The 13,119-nt window shown below is 45.7% G+C and overlaps 1 protein-coding gene and 1 long non-coding RNA gene across 2 annotated transcripts in view; one reads left to right on the forward strand and one right to left on the reverse strand.

The window, feature by feature from the left end:
• LOC147012994 (uncharacterized) overlaps window positions 1–8,538 on the reverse strand; it is a 119,083-nt gene extending 110,545 nt beyond the window's left edge. Inside the window, exon 1 of the long non-coding RNA XR_015051146.1 lies at window positions 8,239–8,538. This is a non-coding gene — a long non-coding RNA (uncharacterized LOC147012994). The remainder of the gene's footprint in view (window positions 1–8,238) is intronic.
• An 11-nt stretch (window positions 8,539–8,549) lies between these two features.
• The window catches only part of LOC147012995 (uncharacterized), a 70,596-nt gene continuing 66,026 nt past the window's right edge, over window positions 8,550–13,119 (forward strand). The window contains exon 1 of the mRNA XM_085854421.1: window positions 8,550–8,793. The gene's annotated coding sequence lies outside the window, so the exon portion shown is untranslated. The remainder of the gene's footprint in view (window positions 8,794–13,119) is intronic.

Raw genomic sequence — 13,119 nt, forward strand, 5'->3', positions numbered from 1 at the left:
CTTATTTATTTATTTTTGCATGATTGACGTCACAATTCTTCTTCTTCTTTGTTTGGTATGACGTCACAATCGACGCTGGGGACCTGAGTATGTGCCTTTTCAAGGTTTGATATTGTAACGTCCACGGGACTTGAACAGTCCCGCTAACGTAGAATGAGCCGAAATGATGGAGGCGGTTTATTTATTTATAACCCAAAGATGGCGGTTCTAAATCGCTCCACCGCAAACGGGATGAGGAAGGTGGCACGAGTCGCTTTTCACTGAGTTGATGATGTTTATTTCTCTAACCAGAAATAACAAGACTCGACAAGAGGAGGGATCCAGGGCGATTCGACGGGATGGTGGTGTGGGTTCGGGCGTGGGGAAAACACAAACAATTCCAATGAATATACAAATCTCAAACCCTCTAAGGCGCCAGGTACACACACACACACACACACACACACACACACACACACACACACACACACACACACACACACACACACACACACACACACACACAACGTAGCTGGTCCTGGTGGTCAGGCTGGCCCGTGGTGTGGACGCAACAGTCCCTGGATTGGCGGCGGACGAGCTGGCGTTGCGCTCGTCAGGGGCAGGAGACACCGTGGTGCTGTCGACCTCCTGGTCCTGGCCCAAGTCCGCTCACAGCCGCCAGGGAACCAGTTCTGGCGCCAAGTTGCGAGCAGGAGAGGGAGGCAGGTCCGCCCGCCGTTCGACCCCGTACTCCGAGCCAGCAGAACCCCAGAGCCAACCAAGGTGAGGCACGAGGCACAGGAAGGCCTCGAGACACGATTAAAACCAGGATCGAATCAGCCAACAACACAGCACGCTCCCAGCACAACAGCCTCCACCAGAACAGTTTTTCTGTCCCGATCTTCTTCCTCTTCCTTTTCGACCCCGAACAGAACCTTTTTATCCTCCCATCCTCGTCACTTCCAATCGAGTCATTTTATTGGCCCTGCGCCGTCGCCTTCCGCCAATCGTGATCACGGGGCGGAGCCATCCGCAGCACTGTCCTGTGACGTCACGGCAAGCCTCCAGGGACTACTAAAAGGGGTTTACGCAGACACACTTACCCTATCCCGTGTCCTATCTAATTACGTGACAATTATCATTTCCCCCTTGAAGAAATGGACATTTACTAGACAACTTATCACCACTGAATTGCTACTTATTACATCGAGATCCTGGTACACTCGAACAGCATGGCATACCTAATTAAACATCCTAATTACCCTTTGAATTACCCCCCCTCAAACGTAACAATATTAATCGGACAAGCGGTTCCCAAGTTACGGCAATTTATCTGTCAAACTATGACAAGACACGGTGCTATGACATCACGAATAACATCACAATTAATGTTTTTTTTAATAATTTTATATTTTTTGCACGATTGACGTCACAATTATTCTTCTTCTTCGTTTGGTATGATGTCACAATTGACCCTGGGGACAATTGACGCTGGGAAAAATGTGCCTTTTCAGGGTTTGATGTCGTTCTTCATACGTTTCAGCTGTTTCCCAAGGTTTGAAAGCTGTTTTTTCCCAAGGTTTGAATTAATTGTTCAAATTATTAATTAATCCCAAGGTTTGGCAGGGGGGGGGATTGAGAGAGAAGGGACGAGAGAGAGGGGGCGTCACAATTCGAGAGAGGAGGGGCGAGAGAGGGGGACGGGAGAGGGGGTGAGAGTGGGGGTGAGAGAGAGGGGCGAGAGAGGAGGGGTGAGAGGGGGCGTCACAATTCTTCTTCTTCGTTTGATATGATGTCACAATTGACGCTGGGGACCTGAGTATGTTTCCCAGGTGTTTCCCAAGTTCTGGCCATTTATGATACAGTTGGTCCGATCAAATTGAAACAATGCCCCAATCCAGTCGTCGTTTATGAGAGCGAAGGAACAAAGCTGCACTTACTGGCACGCACCTACGGGCCCGTGTATATATATATATATATATATATATATATATATATATATATATATATATATATATATATATATATATATATATATATATATATATATATATATATATATATATATATATCTTCTTCTTCTTCTTTCGGCTGCTCACGGAAAGGGCCGCCACAGCGGATCATCCATATGATCCGCATAGTGATTTGGCACGTTTTACACCGGATTCCCTTCCTGACGCAACCCTGGTCGCCTCTTGCGACACAGGGATCTGGTACACCTATTTTAACCGGGGTAAACACCGGCCCAGTACACTGGTACTCATTTCGCCGACCTCAGAAGGATGACAGGCTGAGTCAACCCCCTGGTGTATTAATTCAGTAGCCCAACGGGGCTTGAACTCAGGACCTTTTGGATCCCAAGCCGCTGCCCTAACCACTGCGCCAACACCAGGCATATATATATATATATATATATATATATATATATATATATATATATATATATATATATATATATATATATATATATATATATATATATATTTTTTTTTCACAATGGGGAGAACAAGTATTTGATACACTGCCGATTTTGCAGGTTTTCCCACTTACAAAGCACGTAGAGGTCTGCAATTTTTATCATAGGTACACTTCAACTGTGAAAGACGGAATCTGAAGCAAAAATCCTGAAAATCACATTGCATGATTTTTAAATAATGAATTGGCATTTTATTGCATGAAATAAGTATTTGATCACCTACCAACCAGTAAGAATTCCGGCTCTCACAGACCTGTTAGTTTTGTCTTAAAGAAGCCCTCCCATTCTCCACTCATTACCTGTATTAACTGCACCTGTTTGAACTCGTTATCTGCATAAAAGACAGCTGTCCACACTCAATCAATCAGGCTCCAACCTCTCCACAATGGGCAAGACCAGAGAGCTGTCTAAGGACAGGGACAAAATTGTAGACTTGCACAAGGTTGGGATGGGTGACAGGACAATAGGCAAGCAGCTTGGTGAGAAGGCAACAACTGTTGGTGCAATTATTAGAAAATGGAAATTCAAGATAACAGTCAATCTCCCTCGGTCTGGTCTCCATGCAAGATCTCACCTCGAGGAGCCTCAATGATCATGAGAAAGGTGAGGGATCAGCCCAGAACAACACGGCAGGACCTGGTCAATGACCTGAAGAGAGCTGGGACCACAGTATCAAAGAAAACCATAAGTAACACACTACGCCGTCATGGATTAAAATCCTGCAGGGCATGCAAGGTCCCTCTGCTCAAGCCAGCGCATGTCCAGGCCCGTCTGAAGTTTGCCAATGACCATCTGGATGATCCAGAGGAGGAATGGGAGAAGGTTATGTGGTCTGATGAGACCAAAATAGAGCTTTTTGGTTTAAACTCCACTCGCCGTGTTTGGAGGAAGAAGGATTAGTACAACCACAAGAACACCATCTCAACCATGAAGCATGGAGGTGGAAATATCATTCTTTGGGGATGCTTTTCTGCAAAGGGGACAGGACGACTGCATCGTATTGAGAGGAGGATGGATGGGGCCATGTATCGCGAGATCTTGGCCAACAACCTCCTTCCCTCAACAAGAGCATTGAAGATGGGGCATGGCTGGGTCTTCCAGCATGACAACGACCCGAAACACACAGCCAGGGCAACTAATGAGTGGCTCCGTAAGAAGCATCTCAAGGTCCTGGAGTGGCCTCGCCAGTCTCCAGACCTGAACCCAATAGAAAATCTTTGGAGGGAGCTGAAATCTGTGTTGCCCAGCGACAGCCCCGAAACCTGAAGGATCTGGAAAAGATCTGTATGGAGGAGTGGGCCAAAATCCCTGCTGCAGTCTGTGCAAACCTGGTTAAGAACTACAGGAAACGTCTGATCTCTGAAATTGCAAACAAAGGTTTCTGTACCAAATATTAAATTCTGTTTTTCTGATGTATCAAATACTTATTTAATGCAATAAAATGCAAATTAATTATTTAAAAATCATACAATGTGATTTTCAGGATTTTTGTTTTCGATTCCGTCTTTCACAGTTGAAGTGTAACTCTGATAAAAAAATTACAGACCTCTACGTGCTTTGTAAGTGGGAAAACCTGCAAAATCGGCAGTGTCTCAAATACTTGTTCTCCCCACTGTTTATGTATGTATGTATGTATGTATGTATGTATGTATGTATGTATGTATGTATGTATGTATATATATATATATATATATATATATATATATATATATATATATATATATATATATATATATATATATATATAGTGGTGCAGAGCCGACTGACACATTTGGAAATGCGATAATTGAAACACATGAAGTATATGTTCAAAGCTTGAAATTTTATTATTTATAATAGATAACATCAAGAAGGTGGCCTCCACCTGTTGTAGTGCATCGTCTTAGAAAAATAGTCCCACAACCCCAAAACTTCACACCCCACCCCTCAGACAGGAGAGTGGTCTGAAATGTGTCAGTTGGCTCTGCACAACCCTCTATAAAGCTCTTTCTAACCACTGAGTGACTGACTGATATTGAAGATCGGTGTTTTCTGGGTGATGTAGAAAGCTGAAATTTTGTGTGCTGATGGATACTGAAGCCAGTGCACCGGGAAAAAAAAATCACAGAATCGGCATACAGCATCCACACATGAAAATATAAATAAATGAAAAATCAAATCCAGGTGAGTGACCCGAGGTAATTGGGAGACACTGTTCCTGTGCTTACACAATGTGTACAATGCTACACACAATGTGTAAGCATACCCTGCCAGTATATATAAATATATACACACAGAGTTATCTAGTTTTGTCAAGTTGTTTCCGACCTGTGATGACATGAATGATCAGATTTCTCCAAACATCCCTGTTCTACTCTGCTTCTCGAAGCTCTGGCAAAGAGCTTGGTTGCAGCCTTTACCCCATCCATCCAGCACATACAAGGTCTTCCTCTTCCTCTTCTTCTTCTTCTCCTTCTTCTTCTTCCCTCAACTATACCCATGATCATCATGGTTGGCTTCTCCAGTCTTTCATTTTCTGCACACATGATGTGTCCACACACACACACACACACACACACACACACACACACACACACACACACACACACACACACACACACACACACACACACCCTTTTGTTTTGAAAAGTGAACAATTATCTTTTGAATTTTCCCACTATACCATTAGCTGGAGAGCGTTTGGTGCGGACTGAACATTGAACCAGGATAGAGGAGCTTATATGGGAGGTTGGATAAAGGTAAGGTTACCTGGGAGATGGGGGCGTCTTGCCCCACTTACTCTACTCCAAAACAAGAGTTCGTTTAATTTCCCGCAAAAGTAAGCACATTTGTCAATGTCGTTACATCTGCCTCCAATGCACCAAAATATGTGTTTAAAATGAATATAATTATGTTTGTGGTTGAGCCTTTGACAGCAAATGACAGAGAGGTGCACGATCAGTCTATGGTGTTTACGACATGTGGAAAGCCTGGTGTTCACTCAGTAGTTAAGGTGGCTGCCTTCAGATCTTATGATCCTGAGTTTGAGCCCCTGTCTCTCCATTAAATAACATCACGTGGGCTGACTCAACCTGTCATCATTCTCAGGTCGGCAAAATGAGTACCTGCTTACTGGAAACAGGGGGCATTGCATCATCGGCACAGCTGCGCTCTCAGCAATTATGATGCAGACGAAGTAATGATAAATTATATGTGGAAAATTTATTTGACTATTTTTGTTAAAAAAAACACGAGATAAAACTGATTAATTACAATAAGCACAAAGGGTTGGGGGTGGGGTGGCGGGTAATCACTGCACGTATCTATCTCGCAAGTGAACAAGCAGTCACACCAAGCTGTGTCATCAGGGTGACACGATCAGCAAGTCCGGTCGAGCCATGGGCGGTTATTATGCACTCCGAGGATTACACCAGATTCCTGGTGTATTTGACGGTGTGTGTAATCCTATCGGGTGAGAAATGTTGAGTTCCACATTAAATGCTACCTGACTTCCACCACTCACATCACCACCACTGCCAGACCCCCCCCCCCGCCCCCGACCCATCCCACCTCCAACCGCACTTCTGCCTTTTGTGAGCCCCCAGATCATGTAAGAGCGTGGGCTGAAAAGCTATAAAAATAAGAGTACCATAAAAATCATCCGTCGTGGTGTGCGAGATAACTTTCTACCAGTGTAATGGAAGAACCTACCTACTTAATAAATTATCAACACAATTCATTCTTTTATTCAAAGGAACCCATTATTCCAAGTGGTCATCTGATGCCACCAAACTCCTCCAAACTCACAAAGCTTTTGTTCCAAAACTCCACCGTCCATCCCTTTTCCCAACAAACAAAATAGACGTGAGCTTGGGTCCAGGGTCAAACGTACATGGTCTTACACCAAAGGAATTTCCAACAAGGTCCACAAGTGAATCATTGAGAGGCATGAGGTATTAACCATACATTAGAAACGGAATTCAAACGAACTTCAGAGCAAAGTGGTCTTCGGTTGGTGGGCGACTCATCGGACCAAAAGCGGGCAGCATGCAGTTGGCAATGCCAAGCACTCACCGGGCGGTGCCGGTTCGGGGACGTGCGATGCATCGCGATATGGTCCTTCGTGCCTCCCCGTCGGGCTTGGCTCGATGCACCAAACCCGCGAGCCTTTAATCCTCGAGATGAAAATAAATAAATAAATAAATAAAACAAGGAAAGCGGAAAAACCAGGACAAAAGGACCCAACGGGCGGTCAACAGAGGAAAACCTGATGTGAGTGACCACAACTTTCCACAACCACTCATCTTCAATGGTCACTTAGAATGCAGAAACAGATGAATTCTCATCATCTTGCACTTTTACACGTGGTTACGGAACCTGGATATCGCTGTGCACATGGTCATTCACTTCGAGATCACGTACAATCACGGACAATCCACCAGAATTGTACTTTCCTTACAAAAGGAAATATCCTCAAGTTAAAAGTGTCTCTTGAGAAGCCAGTTTGGAACAAAGGACCTTTTGATGCTGAGATAGACGGGTGTGTTATCAAATGAATGGTGCTTTATGAAAGTAACAAAGATGCGGATGGACCACTTAAACCCCAACTACTAAATCGCGAGGCATTGCATGGAGGCAGACTTCCTCTCATCCGTCACCCCCGACCTCAGCAGGCATACCAAAGGCAGTCGGGTCCAATTCTCGGCACGCCTCGTGCTCTGACTCTCCTCCCAGATCTCTTTCTGCCTCGCCCTCCATCTTTCACATCTATTGGACCATCCCTTACTATATGGACCCTTCACTTCAGTCAGGAGAACTTATAGAGGTGGACATCTCCTTCGAAGCATTGCACTTCCATCTCTTTTTTAATATTCTGACTGGGATTAAAAAAAACAAAATTATATATATATATATATATATATATATATATATATATATATATATATATATATATAATATTCCTTATGCCGTGAGCAGACTCAGTCACCCTCCATCACTGCCAATCTGAGCCTTGCAACACCTTGAAAGCCTCAGGCTCCTGAGGATCACGATAAGCTTGATAAATTGTTAGATCTAAAGTTAGGAGCATGCAATCAATCCATTTTCGGGAAATCGAGCACCAGATAATGAACGAGGAATCAGAAGGAAAGGTACGTGGAAGTGAAATGGAAAGCAACGGTAAGATTTGAGTACACGGAGTATGGATTATTTGATTGAACGAAGAGGTGATCCTCGCACAGCTGGATTGAGGAGTGAAGGGGGTGAAGAGTCCTTGTGGAGAGCAGGTGGACAGATCGTGGAGGTTTAATAATCAAAATAATATTATATGATAGGAGGATGGATTGACAGCGAAAGTATGGAATGGAAAAGAGGGACCGAGGCGGGATGAAGCTGAGCTGCAGGTGGGATGGAGGGAGGGTGTAGGCGGGATGGAGGCGGAATGAACAAGACAGCGGAGGATGCTGCAGTCCAGAGGTGTTTACGCGCCCAACGGGATCGACACAAAAGCAAAAAAACGGAAAGATAACCACAAAGCTACTCTCAGGAGAGAAAAGATAACCACAGTTGGCATTACAACTGAAGCGGTCGGCCAATTTCAACCCCGATCTCTCGAGCATGCACACGAAAGAATGGCAGATCATATTAAGGCACGTGGACATCTAGTAGATCCGCCGACTTGAGGTCGAGACCCTCTCAGGCAAAGGGGGAAACCCAAATGTGGACCCTGATAATCACTATAGAAACAGCTGCATGGTATAGGCTACCCCCTGCGCACGAAACCCCCGAGCCCCACGCGCACGAACCTCGCGCCCGTCGATCTCCCAGCCGGTGCGGAGGCGCTGGAGACGCAGAACAAGACCTCGCACCGACGAGGATAATTCACTGGAAGTCTGTGCGGCTCCCAGGCAGCCAAGCCGGATCTCGCGTCTCTCCTGGGCCAGGCGGACGAATGCAGCGCACCTTGCCATTCCGGGCACGTCTCGGCTCCCCGAGAGCGACTCTCGCTTCATTCCTCCTACCCCTCCCACATCCTCCTCCTCCTCCTCCTCCTCCTGGCCACGAGCAACGACCCCCCGATAACTCTAGTCTGTGGAGTCTACCATCGCAGGCAAAAACCCCTGGAACCATCGATGGCTACACCTTCCGATTGCTTTGAGAGTCCCTTTGGTTATCGCACTGATTATTGCTCCAGGTTAACTCATCACGCGTACCCCCCCCCCTTCCCTGCCCCCAACCTTTACCTTTCGCATTGGAGCGACGAATGGAGATGAAGGGTTAACAGGATGAGCGACGTCGCGAGGAAAACGTACTGGACCTCCTTTTGGTCGTTGTCGTGAGAGGATATCGGTAAAGCCAAGGTCGTTGTTTCCAAACCTCAACCTGACACCCCTTTTGTATCCATGGACGTGTCTGTCTGTGATCACGTAGACTCAGACATTCTCTTTTTTTCCCCTGCCTTTCAGTGTACGCACTCCGCACAATCGTGCTCCGATGTTATACGATCAGACAATTCCATCCGTCGTCGGCTACACCGTTTACATCGCAGTCATTGTGGCCAAACAGCCCCTTCCCGTCACCTGCTCTGTCCGTCTCTTTCGTTTCGTTTTTTTATCACAGTTGGACGTCGGGATCCTCGGATCGGAGCGTGTGCACTCAGACGTTCACACGTGTCGGCTGATCGACCCAAGTGACTCCTGAGGGAGATTCATCAGATGCGCATGTTGCGCCCTCTGTTGTCTCAACCTCCATCGTGCACATGTCCATTCACACAATTTTGTTTTCAACCATTCAGCGTAACTCATTATATCAACAATAATAAATGTCAGAGAGAGTGTGTGTGTGTGTGTGTGTGTGTGTGTGTGTGTGTGTGTGTGTGTGTGTGTGTGTGTGTGTGTGTGTGTGTGTGTGTGTGTGTGTGTGTGTGTGTGTGTGTGTGTGTGTGTGTGTGTGTGTGTGTGTGTGTGTGTGTGTGTATTGGTATCTACATGTGTGGGTTTCAGAATGTGGGATGGTGTCCTCCCAGGGTGGGCTCAAAGTATCCATCTTCATTTCAGTAAGGGGTCACGATTCATTGACCAAGCTGTGAAGTTTTCTGTTCTCAACGTTTTGTGCCGAGGGCTCTCTTCAGGATCGTTGCTGAGCCCCGTCAGCTTCCAACTGTAGTTAGTTTGATGTAATTTTCCCAGGGATGGTTTTGAGCTCACCTGTAAAGTAGTTCGATGGAACTTATGGGATGGCACGTCACCAGTCAGTCCGTCCGTCCACAAATACTTGAAACTTCTCAGAAACTACACAATACGATTTCAATGAAATTTGACCAAAACCTTAATCACCACTGATGGCATAAAAAACGGGGTCTGAAGGGGTCTATGTGCCCTTATCTACCTTCCTAAGCCTGGTGTTGGCGTCGTGGTTAGGGTAGCGGCTTGGGATCCAAAAGGTCCTGAGTTCAAGTCCCGTTGGCCGCTTGAATTAATACACACCAGGAGGTTGACTCAGCCTGTCATCCTTCTGAGGTCGGCGAAGTGAGTACCAGTGTACTGGGCCCGGTGTATGCCCCGGTTAGAATAGGTGTACCATATCCCTGTGTCGTAAGAGGCGACCAGGGTTGCGTCAGGAAGGGCATCCGGCGTAAAACATGTGCCAAGTCATTATGCGGATCATAACGGATGATTCGCTGTGGCGACCCCTAACGGGAGCAGCCGAAAGAAGAAGATGAAGATTGAACGACATTAATTATCATCATTGCACCCGACCATAGACCATTGATGACTCCAGTTTGTGTTTGGTAAAGTGTGAGAGAACGTTCCATGTGGCAGGCGGCACTTATCGCTCCCAGTATTGTGCAGTAAGGGCTATATGGGACGTGATGCCGGTGCTTTCACCGCTCATGGTTTTGAGTCGCACAGTATCTGCTAAGTTGTGGAAAGGCACAGATCAAGGGATGGGAATAAAAACATTTCAAAGGCCTTAAATGTCCCTTGGAGCACAGTCAAGACGATCATTAAGAATTATTTCCCATGTGGAAGAAAGACCCCGAAGACCCAAAAGACTGCCCAAAAGGAGACCCAAAAGTCACTGAAGAACCAAAAAGACCCCAATGACCCCGAAGACCCAAAAGTTCCACTGTCCCTCTGTCACTCACTCAATTCGCCCTCCTCCCCGTTGTCCCTCTATCACTCCCTCAATTACTCCTAACTACATCCTCTGTTTCATGTCTTAAATACAGTACAAGAAAAATAAACAAAAAATGGAATTATCTTTTCCCTTCTCACCTTTCCCTCCCACAACCACGTGACTTCCTGCACAGACTTTTCCTCTTCCTTCGTCTTCTTCCATTTCCATATTTCCAATCAAACTTTGATCATAAAGGTTTTCACCACTCACCTTCACGATCTTTTTCCTCAAACTCTTCCTCTACTCTTAGTGGGGCAGATAACAGCAATTTTTGAGAGGAATCATGCAAATGATGATACAAGCATCAAATTTGGCACATTTGTTCTCCAGGGGATCCTCATCAAATCTGCCCGATTGGCCATTTGAAAATCCAAGATGGCGGCCATTTTTCAAGATGGCCGCCAAGTTAGCCTCCCGAAGTTGACTTTTTGCTTATAAGTATTTGTAGTTGTCCGATTTGCATGATCTCAGTGTGGATTCCTATGTTGTCAAGCCTGCTGGAGTGGATTTTCCTGTTTTTAAAGCGCCCCTGAATAAAAACTTTTCTGATTTTGCACCACTTTAATGATTGTCATATGAAGCTAAGGCTTTTCTGCAACCAGGCCCTGGCTGGTAAATGTTCAAAGTTATGCATACCATGCGAATGTTTCTCCAGCTGCTACTGTCCACATATGCAGCTGCAGAGTGCTGTGCAGGGGAGCCCTGACTGAAAGCACTTGCATCTCCGATTGCATTTTTTCGTACAGGAACACTTGGTCAGTTCCTGACAGCTGGCTGCAATAGGGGTAGTGTTGTCCAACATATCTGCCACGTCTCTCCTCTGTGTCCATCCCCATTCAGCGGGACTGCTCGTGTCTGGACTGGAGATGGTTGCCTGGCCCCAGATGATCCCAGCCTGATAGGCCGCATGCTTTGCATGTTCTCTGAGGGCTACCTGTATTGGTGGAATTGAGTTGTACGGCCTCTGCTTGCGGGAAAAGAGATCCAGTCTTGCTCCGTCCACACCATTGGCTGTGCTTGATCTGTCATACATGAGGACAACGAATCTCTCCAGCCTCTGCAGGTCAAGATCACGAATCAATGTTGGATGCTGGCTGAGATTGGTGAATGTTTCAGAAACATCATCAAAGACGTTCCAAGTCTGCCATGCAGTTTTCTTCCCTTTACCGCGGAAAGCAGACAAGACGTCACATCCAGTGAACGCATGGAAGTATAGGATCCCTCAAGCTTTATCAGGCCCTATTGCAGAAACTACCTCATGGACTGGAATTCATCACGCCTTGGCTCTTTGGCCAAAGGCAATCCACATGTTCTCAAGACCTAGTTCCTGTAAGGATTGCAGTACAGATATTTCTATGACTAGTACGTCCGTGTCATTAGCCTTAATGATAATGGACTTGCTACCATCCGTCGTTGCATCCCTGGCGTGTACAAATATTCGAGTATCACCTTCTTCATGACAACATGGAGACACATCATCCAGTGACTTCCTTGTGTTGCTAATGGCATCTTCTCCTTTTGTGACACCGACTGTGCTTGTCATCTGTGCTTCACACATCTTTTCCGCAAGGAAGTGAAACAGCTCAGTCTTGATACTGTCATCTTGAAGAAAGCTTCTCCAGTTACTTTGGGTCTTACTGGTTCCTGTCACTCTTCTTCTGTTTCCTTGCCCCCTTTTCGACTTTGCCTTGGACTTCAGACTTCTTGTACACATCAAACACTACGTCCACCCTCTCGTACCTGGCACCATAGGATTCCACCTTTGGGATGATGTCTTCTTTAGCATAGTCATCAAATATCTTTGAAGTGCGTGGAGGTAGGGCATTGATACGTGCTGAGCCATCATTGATGACTGCATCTCCCATTGGTTCTCTGTCTGCGATGTTCACTTGCGCTTCAAGAATTTCAGCCAGCTGTGACTTCTGACATGTATGAAGCTTGTTGCTGTCACTGAGAGATGCAGGGTGTGACTGATTCTCATGCTTGAAGAATTCTTGCAAGTCACACTGCCTGTTCTGGCATGAGATGAACAGTCATGAGAACAACTGACAGTCGTCTTTTAGGACTTTCTCCTTAGAACTGCCCCCAGCTTGCTCTTGTTTGAAGAAAGAAACAATGCTTTTCTTGATTGGATGATAGAAAGGACATTCACCTTCATTCTGTAGCCCCTCCATGAATGAATGGAACTGCTCTTTGCTCCACTGGTGATGTGTGGCTACCATTTCAGCTAGAGTTGGGTCTGCAATGTTCTTTATGTCTAGTACCAGTAGGTTGGCTGATTCTTCTTGGAATGGGTTCTTAGAAAGCAAAAAGTCAACTTCGGGAGGCTAACTTGGCGGCCATCTTGGATTTCCAAATGGTCAATCGGGCAGATTTGATCAGAAAGCCCTGCAGAACAGAAATGTCAAATTTGATGCTTGTATCATAATTTGCACGATTTTTCTACTATCTATTACACTATCTGGCACCCTCTTCCCTCATGTTAAAACACAAAACAAAACAAAAAA

This window comes from Eptatretus burgeri, chromosome 14 (assembly GCF_056783735.1).
Source record: "Eptatretus burgeri isolate ZD-2024b chromosome 14, Ebu_testis_v1, whole genome shotgun sequence".
Taxonomy (NCBI): domain Eukaryota; kingdom Metazoa; phylum Chordata; class Myxini; order Myxiniformes; family Myxinidae; genus Eptatretus; species Eptatretus burgeri.